The sequence below is a fragment of the Bufo bufo genome, chromosome 3, assembly GCF_905171765.1.
Source record: "Bufo bufo chromosome 3, aBufBuf1.1, whole genome shotgun sequence".
Classification (NCBI taxonomy): domain Eukaryota; kingdom Metazoa; phylum Chordata; class Amphibia; order Anura; family Bufonidae; genus Bufo; species Bufo bufo.
Genome location: NC_053391.1, coordinates 612934747 through 612948444, shown reverse-complemented (window position 1 = coordinate 612948444; position 13698 = coordinate 612934747). Strand labels below are relative to the sequence as shown.

The window sequence follows — 13698 nt, the reverse complement described above, 5'->3', positions numbered from 1 at the left end:
ATTTATTGATGGGGCAGGGGGAGGGTGTGGTCAGCCAATAGCAGGCCGTGAGGGGAACGAGCTTCCCTAGCGTCGAGGCCATCTATTTTGATACAGCGGTGGCCATGCGGGCATCCCGAACGATGCAGGTGCCAGGGAGCAGGGTAAGTATAACCTGTATATGGTGCCTGGGCATTTTGGGGGGTTTAGGGGGTTGGATCAGTCCCCAGATCAGACCTCAAATTTACAGACTTCCACACAGTGGCGTTCCTAGGGTGTTTGGAACCCGGGGTGGGTCCTTTATCTAGCCCCCCCCCCCCCCCAATACTTAAAAAAAATTGTACCCCCTCACAGTAGTATTGCCCTCATTGTACGACCTTTACAGTAGTTATGCCCTCTTTGTGCCCCTTTTACAGTTGTAATGCCCTCTTTGTGCCCCCTTCACAGTAATAATCCCTATTGTGCCCCCTTCACAGTAATAATCCCCAATGTGCCCCCTTAATAGTAATAATCCCCATTGTGCCTCCTTCATAGTAATAATCCCCATTGTGCCCCCTTCATAGTAATAATCCCCATTGTGTTCCAAATTCTTTCAGACCCCAAATCAGCCACAACATTTAAGCAGAACCCCATATCATCCCTCAAGTTTATACAGATCAGCCCACAAATTTATACAGACCCCAAATTTATACAGACCCCCCAGATCAGACCCCACATTTATACAGATCAGCCCACAACAGACCCCATATTAATACAGACCCCCAAATCATACCACTAATTTATACAGACCCTCAGATCACACCCCAGATTTACAGATACCCCTGTTGCCCCTAAAACCCCCACCTCACTCCTCTGTTCATTAAATGCAGACCTAAGACCAGAAAAATGTATATACTCATCTCTCTGCTCCTCCCCCAGGCACAACTGCTCTTGGTTTAGCACTGAGTTCTGGATCCAATACTGCCCTGTGTCCTGACATCACACAGCGCCAGGTCATAGTGTGCACCCAGGGCCGGTGCAAGGATTTTTGCCGCCCTAGGCAAAGATCCATTTTGCCGCCCCCTCATGTGACTCACTCACTGACCGACACACACTGAAAGACAGACACGCACTCAGACACTCACTGAATGATGTACACAGAAACTCACTGACAGACATACTCACTGACAGACACACATACACTCACTGACAGACAGACACATACTCACTCACTGACAGACACTCACTGACAGACATACACCTACCCACTGAAACATACACACACACACACGGAAACTCACTGGCAGACAAACACACACATATACTCACTGACAAACATCCACATACTCACTGACAAACACACAGACACTTACTAACCGACAGACATCCACACTCACTAACCTACACTCACTCACTGACATACACACACAGACACTCAATGACAGACACGCATACATTTACTGACAGAAAGACAGACATACATACACTCACTCACTGACATAAATACACAGGCAGACACAAACTCAGTCAAACACTTAAACACTCACCTCCCTGGGGTCCAGTGTGGTGCAGCTCCTCAGTCCTCCAGCGCGCCATTTAGTGTGCCGGGGCCGGAATGACGTCATATTCCGGCATCACAGAGGGCGCACGAGGGAGGAGTGGGGAGCTGCTAGAACAGCCTCCCTTGCCGTCCGCCTCCTCTCCTCCGGTAATTTACTGGCAGAGCAGGCATCTGCCATCAGGGTAAGCAGATGCCTGCTCTGCCATATTTAAGAAAGACCTCCACCTCCTGGCCCCCCTGTAACGGCGCTGGGGGTGGCTCAAGAGCCGCTCGCCCTGTCAACGCCTAGTTCGCCTATACGGTTGCGCCGGCCCTGTGTGCACCTACGGTATGCGCAATATGTCCTGGAGCTGTGCACTGCCAGGACATAGTGCAGCACTGGTGCCACAGTATCTCCCCTCATATACTGAGCATCCCCATCCCCACAGATTCTGCACTTATACACTGAGCACCCCCATCCCACCCCTTTGAAATTGGAACATGAAGAAGGACAAGCTGTAAAAGGCTAAAATCTGCATATGATCAAATCTTCAAGCACCTAGTGCCAATCTAGTGGCATGCAGAAAAAGCATACAAGCCGGACTGAAAGCAAAGATTTTTAGGGACATGAAACCTCAAAAATTGTTTTTAAGTCAAGTGGGATGATTGTGCAATGCCTTCTGTTTGTCGACGAGTCATTATCTTCACTTGTTCCAAAACTGAGATGGACAGAATCCTTGAACTGCTTTTTTTACCACTAGGCTGAGATACAAAACATCCTGCACTATGTAATAAATGAATATGCGGATGTACATGGCTACATTTATAAAAGAAAAATCACGGAAAATAATGCACTAACACAATAGAGGCAAATATTATATATGGACTAAGCCCTCGCTTTGATACGATAAAGTCTGAGACTCTCAGCCAATATATTTTGATCAAAACACATCTGCGCCCACCTACCAACGCCAAAGTGGTCTCAGTCAGGCAGGACCTACTGTAAACCTACCTATGCCGTTGGGCATCTACATTCAGGAGAGTACACCCTGCACATATAGTTTGCTGCTTCTTGTTACCTCTGTGTGTGGTCAAGCATCCAATGGGAGGAGGAGAACGCACAGCTATATGTGCCACCTAATCAAGGTTGCCTGTGGGATAGGCAGGACGAAATTGCATAAAAATGCTACTCCCAAGATAAAATAGAAGCACATTCCTAAATGTAGATGCAAAGGGGAGGGAGTTTGGGAGGGAATCGGGGGGGGGGGGGGGGGGGGTAAGGGTTAAAAAAATGAAAATAACAATCTTGATCTATTTTGTATTGTAATTAATTGTTTGGTTTTCTAATAAAAAAAATAATGTACATGCCCAACGCCATAGGTAGGTTTAGAGTAAGTCCTGCCTGACTGAGACCACCTTGGCACTGGTAGGCAGGCTCGGAAGCTGAGATATCAGCACTGTTCAATGTCGTGTGTCCTGGTGTTTGGGACAACAAATGATTAACTGGAATTACAGCAAGAAGTGGGCAGAGGCAAACCTCTGGACAGACTGATTAAGACGCCACATCCCAAGCCTAAGGCGGCAAACAGTATCTACATAAACCATCAGAATACGTTTAGACAACATTGGGCTATAAGCTAGACGTCCAGCGACAGGTGTTCTATTGACCTCATGTCACTGCTCTCAAAGGCTATCATGGTATGCAGCAAGATGACCGTGGCAGCTGGAATGGAGGTCTATTCTCTTCATCAATAGGTTCCACTTTTGTCACAGATGCATTGATAGCCAGAGATTGGTCTGGGACCACATGGGAAACACCATGAAGAGGGAATGCCACATTGGTCCCTCTTCTGGGATAATGGTGTAGGGTGGCATAATGTATGATAGCTAGACCCCTTTAGTCTTCATTCCAGGTACACAACAGCTCAGCGTTAAATTGATTTGGTTGTGGAACCAGTAGTACGAACATTTATCCAAAGTACTCCAAGAGCGGTTTCTTCAACAGCACAATGGCAGTGTCACAGGTAATGGGGAGGGGAAAATACCAGATAACACACAGAAGGAAATAGACCGGAGTCTAGGCCTCAGATCTAAGGGAGAGGGATGGTGACCTCCTAGGAATCCCTAGACCTCTCCCTGACTCCTGTGGAGTGGTGGCAATGAATGAGACTACTGGTTCCTTCCCAGATGAAGGAACCAGCGTCTCCCTGAGTCCTAGAAAACAACAAACACAAGCGAACAACAAAATGCAAAACAAAATGTACTTAGCTTAAAGAAGAATGGAGGAGCAGGAGATCCAAAGGAACAACACACCACCTCAACCAACTCCAGCAGGAAATATCAACCTCATGGTAAGCAGTGTGAGTCAGAACTAAATAGAGCCTCAGTAATCACCACAAGCTGCACCTGACAAGAGGTGTGGTGATTACCAAACAACAACTGCAAGGAGAAAACAGAGAGACTGTCAGATACCCTCACGTGCCAGCAGTATCTCAGATCTTCTCACCTCTGTCATGGGAGGGACCATGACAGGCAGGTCACATGTTGGTCATTCTACTGTTAGCAGCCTGCATGGTCTAAACATGATACCATAGCTTTCAGCATATCCAGACTTGCCTCCCATCACATCTGAGACATCATTGGTCGGTAATTGAAATGGTAGCTGCCAGCAGTGAATCTTGATGATTTGTGTGCCCAAGTGCATTCAGTGTGGCAGAGCATTCCTCATTGATGGCATGCCAAGTTGTGTAAGTGTGTGTAGTTCTATGCGTGGCACCCATACTCGATAATAAATCAAGCCTCAAGCTGTTTTAAATATTAATGTTCCTCATTTGCATATCATTATACATACATAAAGATATTCATAAATATTTATGTCCATGTTCTAGCTCTTTAAGCATAATATATTTATCACAATAAACTCTGTTTTTACCACATTCTACCACATGTATTCATGCCGTTTGGTCCATTTTGCTCCAAAATATTGTCTAATCTGTTACGACACATTTATTACTCATTATTCTAGGAGAGAACTGCCAATCATCAGCAGATGGACGGGGAGAGCAGGAGATTAGGAATAACCATGACTCTTCTCAGGTAGATTTGACTCTTTTCGATGCAATGATTATGATGCTGGTTCTCAGCAACCACTTGTTATTAGCTCATGAGTGACACACCGCTGAAATCAGTATTTCTCAGTGAGGTCAGCATAAAGTTGATGACAGGTAAAATGAGCAACAGGTTTGTGCAATTTAACTCCATTAGGTAGAAGGGTATAGAGTAAAAACTGGAGAAATATCTTAAGAAATATGTAAAGATGTGAAAATGTATCATTATTGTGCAACAACCCCCACTCTGACAAACTTGGCTTGTCTGTGTATGAAATGGATGGTCATTAATTTAGAAGGCTGTCATTTCTTGTAATACTATACACTGCAGTTGTATGACTGGCCACAACTTAAGCGGCCTTTACACTGCCCAAACATCAGGCAGATCATCGTTACCAAGAATTCGTATGAACATTCTTTAGCAATGTAAAGGTGCTGCTGAAAGGATCTTTCATGTGGTCACCTCAATCATCGTTTTCCGGCAGCGGGTCATGTCATCTAAACAGCCTCTGCTGCTGGCAAAAAATGATTGCACCCTAATCTTCACCGCCTAATGGCTGGCAAACCTGGGGTACCTAAGGCACCTTCCCCTGTGGAAGGGTGGCTGAGCCATAGGTTCTAGTATGCTACTTTCCTGCAAAAGTGTGCTGTATTCTGCCCATGTACCGATTTTTGCCCATTTAATGGATTCTGAACCTCCGCTGCCTTACCTGACCTATGCCTGACCTTCGTATTGACCCTTTGCTGCATGCTCTGACCTCAGACTATTTACTGTATAAGCAGTTACTGTGCCCTGACCTATTCCTGACCTATTCTGTACCAGTGTCTCTGACCCTGTGGATTAGCTGTCAATCGCACAGAGACTACTGCTGGAGGTAGCAGTCTGGTGGTTTCCCTGCAGTGAAGTCCAGATCCCTGTACAGGGTTTAAAGGGTATTGCCTGGATAACACCCTCAAGTTTTGGAGTGGAGTGAGCATTGCAGAGAAAATTGCTTAAATAGCAATTGCTTAGTCGCCTCCATAGCTACCCTACCTACATTTGTTTCGGACTTTGAGGACGTTTTTTCTGAAAAGGGTTGCCAGAAGTTGCCACCTCACCGTCCTTATGATTGCCCGGTTAACCTGATTCCCGGTGCAAAATTACCCAAGACCAGGTTATATAATCTTTCGGGTCCGGAGAGACAAGCCATGAAAGATTATATCTCTGAGAGCTTGGCTAAGGGACACATCAGACCCTCTTCACCCGTGGCTGCAGGGTTTTTCTTCGTTAAAAAGAAAGATGGGGGCCTGCGTCCTTGCCTAGATTTTCGCGAATTAAACCGGATAACCATCCGAGACCCATACCCTCTTCCTCTCATTCCTGACCTGGTTAATCAGATTGCGGGTGCTAGGTGGTTCCCCAAACTTGATCTTAGGGGGGCCTACAATCTGATTCGTATCAAGGAAGGGGATGAGTGGAAGACAGCTTTTAACACCCCTGAGGGGCATTATGAAAATCTAGTCATGCCTTTCGGTCTGACCAATGCTCCTGCTGTCTTCCAACATTTCGTTAATGACATTTTTAGTCATCTTATCGGCAGGTTTGTGGTGATATACCTAGATGATATTTTAATTTATTCGTCTGATCTGAAAACACATGAGGTACATGTCAGACAGGTACTGCAGGTCCTACGGACAAATAAGTTAAATGCTAAAATTGAAAAGTGTGTCTTCGCCGTTCAGGAAATACAGTTCCTAGGTTATTTATTATCTGCTTCAGGTTTCCGCATGGATCCTAGGAAGGTCCAGGCAATTTTAGATTGGGATCTTCCTGAGAACCTCAAAGCACTGCAACGGTTCTTGGGCTTCGCAAATTTCTATAGAAAGTTCATTAAAAATTATTCGGTGATTGTAAAACCCCTTACTGACATGACTAGGAAGGGGACTGATTTTTCTAAATGGTCTGACGCCGCTAAAATTGCTTTTTCCTCTCTAAAAGAGAGGTTTACCTCGGCACCTGTACTAATCCAACCTGATGTCTCCCAGCCTTTTATTGTTGAAGTAGATGCGTCAGAGGTGGGAGTGGGGGCTGTGCTGTCTCAGGGTCCGTCTCCTGGCAAATGGCGTCCTTGTGCGTTTTTTTCTAAAAAACTATCTGCAGCAGAGAAGAACTATGATATTGGCAATAGGGAACTATTAGCTATTAAACTAGCGTTTGAAGAATGGCGTCACTTTTTAGAGGGGGCAATCCACCCCGTCACTGTGATTACGGACCACAAAAACCTTCTGTACCTCGAATCAGCTAAGCGTCTCACCCCTAGACAAGCTAGGTGGTCTCTATTTTTTACCAGGTTTAACTTTGTTATTACCTATCGTCCTGGGGCAAAAAATACCAAGGCAGATGCACTATCTCGTTGTTTCCCTGGAGGGGGTAATGTGAGTGATCCGGTACCCATTCTACAAAGAGGAGTGGTTGTCTCTGCGGTACACTCTGTTCTGGAGGGGAAGGTGTTAGAGGCCCAGGGGGACACCCTGGTCTCTTGCCCCTCAGAGAAATTGTTTGTACCGTTAAACCTGCGTCTCAAATTATTAAAGGAACATCATAATTCGTCACTTGCTGGGCACCCGGGTAGTAAAGCAACCTTGGAGCTATTGTCTCGTCGTTTTTGGTGGCCAAGGTTGCGTCAGGATGTAATGGATTTTGTGTCTTCCTGTTCTACTTGTGCACGCGCGAAAGTCTCTCATACACGTCCTGCAGGGTCTTTATTGCCACTTGTCATTCCCAATAGGCCATGGACACATCTGTCAATGGATTTTATCACTGACTTACCTTTGTCTGCGGGTAAAACAGTTATCTTGGTAGTAGTGGACAGGTTTAGCAAAATGGTACACTTCATTGCGTTACCCGCACTACCTAATGCTAAGACTCTTGCTCAGGTATTCATCAGTGAAATCGTGAAGCTTCACGGGGTCCCTTCCGATGTTGTTTCGGATCGGGGAACCCAGTTTATTTCTAAATTTTGGAAAGCTTTTTGTTCCCGTTTGGGGGTACACTTGTCCTTTTCCTCAGCTTTCCATCCTCAGTCGAATGGACAGACTGAGCGTACCAACCAAAACCTTGAGACATATCTAAGATGTTTTGTGTCTGAAAACCAAGAGGTGTGGTCATCATATTTACCGTTAGCCGAGTTTGCCATACATAATCGCCGCCAGGAATCTACTGGCAAGTCACCATTTCTTGGTGCATATGGTTTTCATCCCCAATTCTGTACTTTCAAAGAGGGGGGGTCTTCTGGGGTTCCCGAAGAGGAACCGTTTTCGTCATCTCTTTCTTCTGTATGGCAGAAAGTGCAAGCTAATTTGAAAAATATGGGAGGTAAATATAAATGCATGGCTGATAAGAGACGGTCGCCAGGTCCGGACCTAGGAGTGAATGACTATGTGTGGTTGTCTACTAGGAATATTAAATTAAAGGTTCCCTCTTGGAAACTGGGTCCTAGGTTCATTGGCCCTTACAAAATAGTAGCCATCATTAACCCCGTGGCTTTTCGCCTGGAGCTACCTCAGACTTTTAAGATCTATAACGTCTTCCATAAGTCGTTACTCAAGAAGTATGTTCCACCTCTAGAACCGTCACCGCTGCCACTTCCTGCCGGGGGGTGGGGGTGTTAATCTAGAGTTTCAAATATCCAAAATTGTTGATTCTCGTCGGGTCCGCCGCTCTCTTCAATATCTGGTGCATTGGAGGGGTTACGGTCTCGAGGAAAGAATGTGGGTTCCAGCGTCTGAGGTAAACGCTGACAGGTAAACGCTGACATGCCTCTCATCCTGAGAGACCTAGTCCTTAGTGTCCGGAGGCCCCTCGTAGAGAGGGGGGTACTGTCACGAGGGTGTCAAGAGCCACGCCTGACTCCGTTATACCCGGGGTCAGGAAGTCGCAGCGGGTGGCTGCGCGCTCTATGTCTAAAGACAGTACTGTTTATTAATGGTAGCTTTCTGGGTTTGCCTTGCAATCCTTTTTGGCTCACTCAGGGATCCGTAGCTTCTCCTCCTCAGCTGTTTCTTGTCCAGCAATCCCAACCTCCTTATATTCCCACCTCTCACTTCTCTGGTTGCCAGATATAGAGCTTCCTGCCTGGACTTGACCCACTGGAGCTGTGTAGCGGTGTTCCCTGGTTGTTGTTCCAGAACGTTACCCTCCGGATCCCTGTTGGGCCTTGGTGGTCTGCTGTTGTCGCCCACCTGGGATTATATGTTTGTCTGTATTGTCTGTCCTCTCCTTGGTGTTTTCCTTTTAGTGTCAGTGGTGCGGACTAGTGATCCCACCGCCCCGTTCACTACATAGGGCTCATCTTAGGGAAAGCCAGCGTTTAGGCACGTGATCGGCGTACGGGTCGTCTAGGGACGTCAGGGCAGTCAGGTGCCAGCCGCAAGGTGAGTCAGGGGTCACCATCTTTCCCTCTCCCTTGGACAGGGCCTTCCCATTTCCCTCCCTTTGCGTGACGCCGGTCATTACACATAAGAGATGCATTGACACTGATTGAAAAAATATGAGACTTCTACTGTTATAGCTGGCTAAGTGTACATCTATACACATGACTGCTGCCCTAAAACACCCAGCACTGCTATATCTCTATATGACAGCTGTCCCAGCACACTCAGCTCTGCTATATCTCTATATATGATAGCTGCCCCAGCACACCCAGCTCTGCTACATCTAATACACATGACAGCTGCACCAGCATACTCAGCTCTACTATATCTCTATATATGACAGCTGCCCCAGCAAACCCAGCTCTGCTACATCTATACACATGACAGCTGCCCAAACACACCCAGCACTGCTATATCTCTATATGACAACTGTCCCAGCACACTCAGCTCTGCTATATCTCTATATATCTATCTACTGTATAGCAATACTTAGAGATATATAGATGTAGCAGAGCTGAGTGTGCTGGGACAGCTGTCATATAGAGATATAGCAGTGCTGGGTGTGTTTGGGCAGCTGTCATGTGTATAGATGTAGCAGAGCTGGGTTTGCTGGTGCAGCTGTCATGTGTATTAGATGTAGCAGAGCTGGGTGTGCTGGGGCAGCTATCATATATAGAGATATAGCAGAGCTGAGTGTGCTGGGACAGCTGTCATATAGAGATATAGCAGTGCTGGGTGTTTTAGGGCAGCAGTCATGTGTATAGATGTACACTTAGCCAGCTATAACAGTAGAAGTCTCATATTTTTTCAATCAGTGTCAATGCATCTCTTATGGCCGTGTGGTTAGGTGCTTTGCCTCTGATACAGAAGGTCGTGGGTTTGAATCCCAGCAGAAACTTTTCTGAAATACAAGCACTGACTCCATATATGGACATACAGGGCGGGACACAGGAAGAGGCTGCATCGCATCGCTGACATGGAGGTAAGTATAAGGTTTTTGTTTTTTTTAATACCCGACTGTTACTGCCATGGGGGGAGCGGGAGGCACTTGATACTGGCACATGGGGGAGGGGGGTTGGCACCTGATACTGGCACATGGGGGGGAGGGGGGTTGGCACCTGATACTGGCACATGGTGGGGGGGAAGGAGAGAGGCACCTGATACTGGCACATGGGGAGGGAGGGGGGTTGGCACCTGATACTGGCAGATGGGGAGGGAGGGGGGTTGGCACTATGATACTGGCACATGGGGGGGGAGGAGAGAGGCACCTGATACTGGCAAATGGGGGGGAGGGGGGTTGGCACCTGATACTGGCAGATGGGGGGGTTGGCACTATGATACTGGCACATGGAGGGGAAGGAGAGAGGCACTTGATACTGACACATTGGGGGGGGGATGGCACTATGATACTGGGACATGTGGGGGGGAGGAGAGAGGCACTTGATACTGGCACATGATGGGGGGGCATCTATGGGGACACTTACTGGCACATTATTGGGGGGCATTATGGGGGACACTAGGCCGGCAGCCTATCAGAGGCTGGACACTGAGGGCATCTACTGGGGCACTATATATGGGGCATTTTATACTGGTACATTATGGGGGGCACTAGCAGGAATGGGGGAGAGGAGCACTATGGGGGAATTCACGGGGGGCACTATATAGGGGTATTTTATACTGGGACATTATGGAGGCACTATGGGGACATTAGCTCAACTGGGGGCATTACAAGGGGGTATTTTTTGCATTGTCACATTATAAGGAGAATTATTTCTACTGGGGGGGGGGGGCATTATGGTGGGCTTTATTACTCCCACATGGTATGACCCCCTAGTAGCAGCACAAGCCTCTCCCTGCTCTGCTATCCCTCTGCCCCTTCTCCAAATCCTTATTATGAAATCTTTCTCATTAGGATAAAACACAACATCAGCTCTGCCGAGCCCCCGGCCAAAGTGTGGAAGTGGCGTCCGAGACCCCCAAGGGCCAAGCCAAGTAACTGTAAGTTTTTGTTATGTCCCCTGGACACTCTGTGTCTCTCAGGTGCCGCTGGCAATGCTGCCAGTATCTGCTCAGCAAGTTACACACACAGGCCGATGTACTACTTAACCAGAGCAAGGTTTATTACTCGGAACATTATGGCATTCTTACATGGAGGAGTCTTATTCCAAACAGCTTCTGTCCTTATCAGATGCAATCCCTTCTCAGCCTCATGTGTCTGCTTCCGGTTCCCCTCACACACTGTCTGACTTCCTAGTACAGCTCCTCCTCCCCCATCATGCATCAGGAGAAAGAGGGTAAAGGTCACAGTGATCTATCACAAACATCACACCTCCTTTCCTTCCCAAAAAAAAAAAAAAAAAAACATAACAAGAGAACAAATGTTGAACACATAACATAACAAGGCAAGCGAGATCAGTTCAGCAAGTAGTATCTCCAACTCAGTTCTGTGATTTCCGCAGCACTTCATGAGCCCTTTGTCTCTGTTCCCTGACCTCCAATGTGTCCCGTAAGATTTCAGCACTTTGCCAGCGCGGCGTTTGACGTCTTTGACGGGTAGACTTACGCAGAGGCACAGCACTGGGAGGGATAGAGTCAGTCAAAGGTTCTGGAGATGTCAGTGGGCGTCCCACAGACAAATCAGTCTCTGTAACTCCAGGCACATGTCCGGGCTCCTCAGGAATATAGCCACCAACCGGTTCAGGGTTTGGTTGTAAACTTGTGGGATCATGCCAGACACCATGCCATATGTCACCAGCAGAGTTCAGAGTAGACTCTGGTGGGTGGTTAGAAAGAGGGGTCGGTTTTGTCACTAGTGGCCGGCAAATGCGTTTCCTCAATTGTGAAAGGTGTCGCCGAACACAAATGCCTTCCTCCAGGCGGACAAGGTACATTCTTCTGCCAAGAGTTCCATCAATAACGCCAGGAAGCCAAGGAGGCAAAGCTCTGTAATTCCGAGACCATACAAGATCACCGGCACGGAATCCCAGACGGCCCGGCGGAGGAGGCGTTGGTGACTGTTCCTGCGGACGAACTAAATCAAGTTTGGTGCGGAGATGCCTGCCAAACATAAGAAAAGCCGGTGACAGCCCAGTAGTAGTGTGTTTCGTGTTACGGTACATGATCAAGAATTCCAGCAGCTTCTCTTCTGACAGTCCAACCTGGTCCAGAGTGGACAGTAAGTGCTTCTTAAATGTCTGCACAAATCGTTCTGCCAGCCCATTTGAAGCTGGATGATAAGGAGCTGTTTTGTAGTGTTGGACGCCCAAGCCACTAAGGAAGGATTGAAACTCATGCGATGTAAATTGAGTTCCATTGTCGGAGACTATGGCTGTTGGCAAGCCATATTGAGCAAAGAGCTTCCTTAAGACTAGAATGGTAGCAGCTTAGGTAATAGAAGGCATTTGAAAAACCTCCGGCCATTTTGAATGCGCATCTACCACGATCAAATACATTTTACCCTGGATGGGGCCAGCAAAATCAAGATGGAGTCTGGACCACGGTTCTGTTGGCCATGGCCAAGGTTGCAGGGTTCCTCTCTTTTGGGGTCGCTGGGCTTGACAGCACCCAGGACATTGAGCAACATAATCTTCAATTGCTGTATCCATTTGTGGCCACCAAACATAGCTCCGGGCTCGCTGCTTCATGCGCACCACACCAGGATGGCCTTCATGCAGTATCCTTAGCATGGTTGATTGCAAGTACTGGGGTACAATCACTCTATTGCCCCATTGTAGGCAACCAGCATTAGTCACAAGCTCACATTTTCTGGCAAAGTACGGACGAAATTCACCTGAAACTCTCTCTGGCCATCCAGTCTGAACATAAGAGAATATCTGAGACAGGAAAGGATCTGTGGCTGTATGTCTGGCAATCAGGGAGGTGGACATGCAAGATTGTGGCCTGTGTACTTCCACTACACGTACCTCTGTTAGCGGGTGGTCATCTCTTAGTGGCAATCTGGAAAATGCATCTGCATTTCCATGGGTATCATGGGAGCGGTATCTGATAGAATAAGCATAAGCTCCTAAAAATAAAGCGTACCTTTGTAAGCGAGATGCGGTTGTTGTAGAAATTCCTTTCTGAGGGTTCAGTATTGACAACAGAGGTTTGTGGTCAGTGATAAGTGTGAACTCCCGACCATAGATGTACGCGTGAAATTTTTTTGTGGCCCATACAATGGCCAAAGCTTCCTTGTCAATCTGGGAGTAGTTTTGTTCTGCTGAGGTTAAAGACCTGGAGGCAAAAGAAATGGGGCGCTCCGTGCCATCCGGCATGACATGGGAAAGCACGGCACCCAGTCCATAAGGCGAGGCATCACAAGCCAGGATGACGGGTTTCTTTAAATCATAGTGGACCAGAACTCGAGAAGACAGAATGAGTTCTTTAGAAAGCCGAAAAGCTTCTTCACATTTGTCTGTCCATATCCATTTAGCTCTTGCATCCAGTAAGCGATGTAATGGGTAGAGCTGGTGTGCTAGGTTCGGCAAGAAACGGTGGTAGTAATTTAGGAGGCCAAGGTAGGACCTGAGCTGGGTGACATTCCGGGGGGTAGGGGCATGGGTAAGGGCTTTAACCTTTTCTTCAGTAGTGTGTAACCCATGTCGGTCCACCGTGTGGGCACAAAACTCCAGTTGAGACTTGAGAAATTCGCATTTTGAAAGATTGACACGCAAACCATAC

At 47.3% G+C, this 13698-nt stretch overlaps 1 pseudogene; it reads right to left on the bottom strand.

Annotated features, from left to right (window-relative positions):
• Nucleotides 1-11456: 11456 nt before the first annotated feature.
• LOC120993969 lies at nt 11457-12925 on the bottom strand (annotated as a pseudogene).
• Between the last annotated feature and the right edge of the window lie 773 nt (nt 12926-13698).